Genomic DNA, 8,570 nt, shown 5'->3' on the forward strand with positions numbered 1-8,570 from the left:
GAAAGATTGTGGGGGGTAGGGAGGAATAGAACACTAGAAACAGATGGGACAAACGGAAAACTAACAGAAAGCAGGGGGCTTAAACCTCACTGTAGCAGACGGTACTTTCCATATATCGCCACAATAATATCTCCCATCTTCTGCATGGGTCTGTACTCATTTTCACTTTCCAAGCCTACTGTAGTGAATACCACAGACCAAGTGTCTTACGCAACAAAAACTTCTTTCCTCCTGGTTCTGGTGGCTGCAAGTCCAAGATCACCATGTCAGCAGGATTTCCTTCTGTGGCTTCTTTCCTTGGCTTGTAGATGCTATCTTCTCCTGGGGTATTCATGTTGTCTTCTTCCTCTGTGCGTGTCCCTGCCCTAACCTCTTCTTATACGTGTTAGCTGCTCAGTCATGTCCGACTCTTTGCGACCTCCATGGACTGTAGCCCCCCAGGCTCCATGGAATTCTCCAGGCAAGAATACTAGAGTAGGTAGCCATTCCCTTCTCCAAAGAATCTTTCCGACCCAGGGATCAAACCCAGGTCTCCCGCATTGCACGCAGATTCTTTACCATCTGAGCCACCAGGGAAGCCCTCTCATAAGGGGTACTGGTTATATTGCAATAGGGCATGCGCACAAGGTCACATTTTACCTTAATCACCTCTTTAAAGACCCTATCTGCAAATACCTTCACATTCTGAGGGGTTGGGTGTTAGGATTTAAACACATGAATTTGAGGAGATAGCTTGGTCCACAATAGGGCCCTTGCCACTCACCTCAAGAGGCAGAGTTGTGGACGGTGGGTGTGACAAGAAGCGCATACTCAAGGTCCTACAACAAGGAGCAGAAGGATGTCGCATGAGGAGGGGAAACGACTGCGCCGAAAACAAGCTCGAAGAGCATTTACCTAAGTGTGTTCTGCAGCATTAGCACCCACTGTGTTCTCAACACCGTGCCACCTATAGAAGTTAATCATGGAAATAGTAATAGTAGTCATGTAAAAATCTTTTTACTGATAAAGCTGCTTGAATGTCTGCCAAAATGCTCAAGTTTACCCAGAGAGATGCACTTTTGGAACATTAATGAGACCATGATGCAGCCGTCCTTTTGAATTTCTTTTGAATATTGTTATGACCCTTCACCTTTGATCTCCTGCCCTGCATCACCTGGCATAACCATTTCATTTTTTGATTCAATTTCATTTTTTGATTTTGGTGCACAGGCATTTCATCTCTCAAAGTGTAACATGCTGATTTCCTCAAATAGAGATACCCCTTTGAGTGAAAAATTTGCAAAATGCTCTCTTCGTTGTGTGTATTAAAATCTATTTCAGTTTTAAAAATGGAAAAAAAGTTTAAAACGAGACAGATTTATTTCTCCATCCCTTTCTATCTGGGTAGGTGCTGCTACAGCTTTGACCAGTGGATTATGACAGAAGTTCTGGTTTCAGGCGTGGCCCTGATCTAACCTGACTGTGTGCTTAAATGCAATATTACTATGCAGTAAAAAGGGCTGAACTACTGGGACCTCCCTGGCAGTTCAGTGGCTGAGGCTCCACTTCGTTCCTCTGCAGGAGCTGTGGGTTCAACCCCTGGTCGGGGAAATTAGGATCCCACAGGCCAAAGCCTGGCCAAAAAGACTTTTTGAAAAAGGGGTGGGGGGTTGAACAGATAGACTCAACTCTGATAAACTTCAAAATCAGTATGTTGAGAGAAACCAGAAACAAAAGAATACATACTCTATGATTTGGTTTATGTGAAGATCAAGAAAAAGTTAAAGTAATTTAATGTGATAAAAATTAGAACAGCAATTCCCTCTGTTTGGGGGAGAGTGATTTGACTAGAAGGCCTCAGTGAAGGAAATATGATGATGGTGATGGGATTATCTGTAGCTTGGTTGCTTGCACAAGTAAAGATATTTATTAAGACTTTTTGATTTATACCTAAGTTCTGTAAATTTCACTGTTTGTATTAGTTTCCTACTCTGCTGCAAGGAATTGTTACCAGCTTACTGACTTAAGACAAACAGACTTATTATTTTATCATTCTGGGCATCAGAAGTCCAAACTAGGTATCACTGGGTTAAAATCAATGTGTTGGCAGGGTTTCTTCCTTCTGGACCTCTCAGGGAGAATCCATTTCTTGTCTTCTCCAGCTGCTAGAGGCTGCCCACCTTCCTTGGTTTATGCTTGCCTTTTGTCTCCAAAGCCAGCAATAGCCATTCAAGGCTTCCTCACACTGCGTAGCTCTGACACTGCCTCCCTCTTCCACATCTGAACCATTGTGATGACTTTGGGTACCTCCAGATGACACAAGATAATTTCCTTACCCTAAAGTCGGCTTATTAACATTCTTAATCCCATCCATGACCTTGATTCCCCTTGTCAAGTAGCATTCATAGATTCCAGGGATTAGGGCATGGACATTTTTGGGGGGACATCATCTTGCCTACCACACTTTATAGAAAATTTACTTCAATAAAAACTGATTTTGTAAAAGCTACTGAAGGCCTATTATATGCTAGTCACTCTTTCAGGTACTTAGATATGTATCTAGTTACATATTTATTTATTTTTGTCTGTCTCCCCTACTGGAATCTGAGCTTCTTGAAGTCAAAAAGGTTTTTCTGGTTTATTGTGATTAGAATAGTATCTAGCACATAGTAGGGATTCAGTAAAAATTTGTTGAGTGAATGAATGTGAACTCGATGATACCTATTTTTGCTGATTTTATTGATATTGTTGATTGATTTACTGGCAGAGCATTACATAGACAAAATCACAGAAATTAAGTTTGCAAACCTCATTAAAAATGTTGTTTTCAATCTCTAAATGTCAGTATTATAATAGAACACCACCATCACCTTACAGAACTGCCTAGTCCTAGTGATAGGAAAAAGGGATAGAGTTATTATTTGAAGGAGTCTGTCTCTATTTCAGAAAATAGAATTTGCTCAGAAAATAATTTAGTTCAGGAGAAATACTCAAGGATTTATTTCCTAATATATATTTTGGTTATTTATGTTGTTATTCCTTATGAAGCTGAAATATATTATTTCAAACTAAAACATACGCTGTTTGAAATGTCATCAAAGAGAATATATTTCTCTTTTATTAAGTATTTTTCTAAGAGTTTGTAAAAAATCACACCAGAAAACATTGTTTTCTGCTATCATTTCTAATATTTTTAAACAATTGAAAGATCAGTCTTCAGAACTTCATGTCTTCAAATACGAACACATAAAGTCTTTGAAAAATAAACTAAAGATGCTGCATTTGACTATACATGGAGGAGAATAAGTGTTTCTTCTTTCTGCTTCCCCACCAAGTTATTAGTGTTCCCTTAGGAAATAAACACAACAATATGCAAATTTACCAACAGTCTCTGAACCTCCCCCTTACTCTGGTTTGTGTTTCCAATAGTACTGCTAAAACTGTGAGTCTTTATAACACTGTCCATAAGAGAATAAATAATTCATTTCATTGAATAGACAGAACAATTTTGATTACATCTAAGTTATAGAGCGATTCTAATAGAATTAGCATACGTATACTGCAATGATCTATTTACTTCCAAAGATCTACTGATCCAAGATATCTTATTTCTATTTTATTTATTTAATTTTTAAAATTGAAGTACAGTGGGTTTAGAATATTTTATTATTTGCATATGTACACCATAATGATTCGTTTTGCAGATTATACTCTATTATAAGTTATTACAAGATAACAGCTATAAATCCCTGTGCTATATAATATATCTTTGTCACTCATCTATTTTACACATAGACGTTTGTATCTCTTGATCCCATACCCCTAATTTGCCCCTCCACCGTTCTAACTCCCCCTTGATAACCACAGTTTGTTTTCTGTATCTAAGTGTTTCTGTTTTGCTTATACATTTGTGTTATTTTTTAGATTCCACATACAAGTGGAGCGGCAAGTGGTGGCTGCGTGGCACTAGAGTGGAGATACCCCACGTCTAAAGTCAGGAGGGGCGGCCATGAGGAGATACCCCACGTCCAAAGTCAGGAGGGGCGGCCATGAGGAGATACCCCATGTCCAAAGTCAGGAGCCATGGCCATGAGGAGATACCCCACGTCCAAAGTCAGGAGCCATGGCCATGAGGCAATACCCCACGTCCAAAGTCAGGAGGGGCGGCCATGAGGAGATACCCCACGTCCAGTCAGGAGGGGCGGCCGTGAGGAGATACCCCACGTCCAAAGTCAGGAGGGGCGGCCGTGAGGAGATACCCCACGTCCAAAGTCAGGAGGGGCGGCCGTGAGGCGATACCCCACGTCCAAAGTCAGGAGGGGCGGCCGTGAGGCGATACCCCACGTCCAAAGTCAGGAGGGGCGGCCGTGAGGAGATACCCCACGTCCAAAGTCAGGAGGGGCGGCCGTGAGGAGATACCCCACGTCCAAAGTCAGGAGGGGCGGCCGTGAGGAGATACCCCACGTCCAAAGTCAGGAGCCATGGCCATGAGGCGATACCCCACGTCCAAAGTCAGGAGCCATGGCCATGAGGAGATACCCCACGTCCAAAGTCAGGAGCCATGGCCATGAGGAGATACCCCACGTCCAAAGTCAGGAGGGGCGGCCATGAGGAGATACCCCACGTCCAAAGTCAGGAGCCATGGCCATGAGGCGATACCCCATGTCCAAAGTCAGGAGCCATGGCCATGAGGAGATACCCCACGTCCAAAGTCAGGAGCCATGGCCATGAGGAGATACCCCACATCCAAAGTCAGGAGGGGCGGCCATGAGGAGATACCCCACGTCCAAAGTCAGGAGCCATGGCCATGAGGAGATACCCCACATCCAAAGTCAGGAGGGGCGGCCGTGAGGAGATACCCCACGTCCAAAGTCAGGAGGGGCGGCCATGAGGAGATACCCCACGTCCAAAGTCAGGAGACATGGCCATGAGGCGATACCCCACGTCCAAAGTCAGTAGTGGTGGCCTTGAGGAGATACCCCACATCCAAAGTCAGGAGGGGCGGCCATGAGGAGATACCCCACGTCCAAAGTCAGGAGACATGGCCATGAGGCGATACCCCACGTCCAAAGTCAGTAGTGGTGGCCTTGAGGAGATACCCCACATTCAAAGTCAGGAGGGGTGGCCGTGAGGAGATACCCCATGTCCAAAGTCAGTAGTGGTGGCCTTGAGGAGATACCCCACGTCCAAGGTAAGGAGCAGCAGCTGCGCTTTGCTGGAGCAGCCGTGAAGAGATACCCCATGTCCAAAATAAGAGCAACCCCAGTAAGACGGTAGGCGATGAGAGAGGGAATGAGGGGGCAGACAGACTGAAACCACAATCACAGAAAACTAGCCAATTTGATCACGTGGGCCACAGCCTTGTCTAACTCAGTGAAACTAAGCCATACCATGTAGGGCCACCCAAGACGGTCGGGTCATGGTGGAGAGGTCTGACAGAATGTGGTCCACTGGAGAAGGGAATGGAAAACCACTTCAGTATTCTTGTCTTGAGAACCCCATGAACATTATGAAAAGACAAAAAGATAGGACACTGAAAGATGAACTGCCCAGATTGGTAGGTGCCCAATATTCTATTGGAGATCGGTGGAGAAATAACTCCAGAAAGAATGAAGGAACAGAGCCAAAGCAAAAACAACACCCAGTTGAGGATGTGACTGGTGATAGAAGCAAGGTTTGATGCTGTAAAGAGCAGTATTGCCTAGGAACCTGGGATGTTAGGTCCATGAATCAAGGCAAATTGGAAGTGGTCAAACAGGAGATGGCAAGAGTGAACATCAGCATTTTAGGAATCAGTGAACTAAAATGGACTGGAATGGGTGAATTTAACTCAGATGACCATTTTATCTACTACCGTGGACAGGAATCCCTTAGAAGAAATGGAGTAGCCATCATGGTCAACAAAAGAGTCCGAAATGCAGTACTTGGATGCAATCTCAAAAATGACAGAATGATCTCTGTTCATCTCTAAGGCAAACCATTCAATATCACGGTAATCCAAGTCTATGCCCGACCAGTAATGCTAAAGAAGCTGAAGTTGAACAGTTCTATGAAGACCTACAAGACCTTTTAGAACTAACACCCAAAAAAGATGTCCTTTTCATTATAGGGGACTGGAATGCAAAAGTAAGAAGTCAAGAAACACCTGGAGTAACAGGCAAATTTGGCCTTGGAGTACAGAATGAAGCAGGGCAAAGGCTAATAGAGTTTTGCCAACACTAGTCATAGCAAACACCCTCTTCCAACAACACAAGAGAAGACTACACATGGACATCACCAGGTGGCCAACACTAAAATCAGATTGATTATATTCTTTGCAGCCAAAGATGGAGAAGCTCTACACAGTCAGCAAAAAAAGACCTGGAGCTGACTGTGGCTTGGATCATGAACTCCTTATTGTCAAATTCATACTCAAATTGAAGAAAGTGGGGAAACTCACTAGACCATTCAGGTATGACCTAAATCAAATCCCTTATGATTATACCGTGGAAGTGAGGAATAGATTTAAGAGACTAGGTCTGATAGACAGAGTGCCTGATGAACTATGGACGGAGGTTTGTGACATTGTACAGGACGCAGTGATCAAGACTATCCCCAAGAAAAACAAATGCAAAAAAGCAAAATGGGTGTCTGAGGAGGCCTTACAAATAGCTGTGAAAAGAAGAGAAGCAAAAAGCAAAGGAGAAAAGAAAAGATATACCCATTTGAATGCAGAGTTCTAAAGAACAGCAAGGAGAGATAAGAAAGCCTTCCTCAGTGATCAATGCAAAGAAATAGAGGTAAACAATAGAATGGGAAAGACTAGAGATCTCTTCAAGCACAAAGGCAGCCATCTGCAATCCAGGAAGCAGTCCTCACTAGAGACCAAGTCTGCCAGCATCTCGATCTTAGATTTTCCAGCCTCTAGTAGAGTGAGAAATAAATGTCTGTTGCTTAAGCCACTTTGTCTATGGCATTCTGTTATAGCAACCCAAGCTGACTAAGACAGCATCTTGGAACCTTGAAGAAAGGAAGAGCCAATGGAATTTGGTAGAGTTTGAATTCTAAAGGAAAGATACAGATACATTAAAAAGTGGGACTAAGAATGGACTGCATGCAAAAAAAAGAAAACAGAAACATTGCAGAAATAACTTGCTAGATAAAGAAGAAACTACAGACTTTCTGTGGGTGGTTCTGTACATGACAAAATTAACCTTGGACTGGAAAATAGAACTGATCTGAAAAAGCTACATGACATTGAAGAAGTAATAATAGATCAGATAATGATAACAGAGAATTTTTAATTCAATATAAGAGATTGAAAAGCAAAGCTACTAAAAGACAAATAACTGTCTTTTAGCACAAGTCTTTCAAGCCCCCAAGAAGACCAGCGATAACTTAATACAACCTCTCAAAGTCCTGGAATAAATATAGACCAAGTGACAAAGAATCAGACCTGGGAGTGGGGAGGGGTGTGAGTGGGCATGGGGTGGGGGTGGAGGAGCATCATAGAGAAGAAAGTGTTCTTTTAAAATGAAAAGATGGCCAAAGAGAGGAGAAGAAGCAAGAAGAAACTAGATGTTAAGGCACAACCAGAAGAAGGAATTCAAGGACGACCTGGCAAAGAATGAAAGTGCATGTTTTAAATTTCAAAGAAAGGTAACCAGCTTCAAACTCTGAGAGAATATTACATAATCAGAGAGCAAAGGATGCGATCAGGAGATTAAAAAGCAAGAAACAATGTGTCTTTAGTTGCTTAGAGCAGTTAGCATAATGCCTTGAACAAGAGGAGCACTCAGTTTTAAAAATGCATCCATTTGATATCCTTTTGGTCTTCACCTCGGGAAAAGGAAAATTTCTACTTTCAATTGTCTTTTGAAGATAATAGATCAAAGATAATACATCAAATAACAGTAATAAATACTAATATTCTATATCTAATTAGGAAATATTAGGAAATAAAGTAGAGATAAAAAATAATCTGGGTCAAGCTTTTTTTAAAAAGATTTTTAAAATGGGGACCATTTTTAAAGTCTTTACTGAATTTGTTGAAATATTACTTCTGTTTTAGATTTTTGGGCCACAAGACACGTGAGAGCTTAGCTCCCCGACCAGGGATGGAACTCACGTCCACGGCATTGGAAGGTGAAGTCTTAACCACTGGACCACCAAGGAAGCCCCTGTGCTAAGTTGGTGAAGAAGCTTGAAAGTTTAATCACAGAATCCTTGGCAGAGAGTGAAACTTAGAATCCATAAGATCTTACTCGTGGCTGAGGTCTGATGAATTGCCCTGAAAATTCACCTACGTGAAAGACTCCAGAGGAGATTTTGGCTTCTTAAAGTCAGTGGATTTCATTTCCATACTGATGAATAGGGTCTCTGGACAAATGAATAAACATCCAGTGGGGAAAATGGAACCTGTTTTTTGTTAGCAAAATCCTTCCTGGCTAATCAAATGCCTCAGGGCACTTGAAGATATTCTTTTCAAACACTGATCCAATGAAAATGTACAAAGTTCTTTTTAAAAATTTTTTTATTGAAGTATATTTAATTTACAACATTGTATTAATTCCTGGTGTATAGCAAAGTGATTCGGTGATACATATATACAC

Source organism: Cervus elaphus, chromosome 28 (assembly GCF_910594005.1).
Source record: "Cervus elaphus chromosome 28, mCerEla1.1, whole genome shotgun sequence".
Classification (NCBI taxonomy): domain Eukaryota; kingdom Metazoa; phylum Chordata; class Mammalia; order Artiodactyla; family Cervidae; genus Cervus; species Cervus elaphus.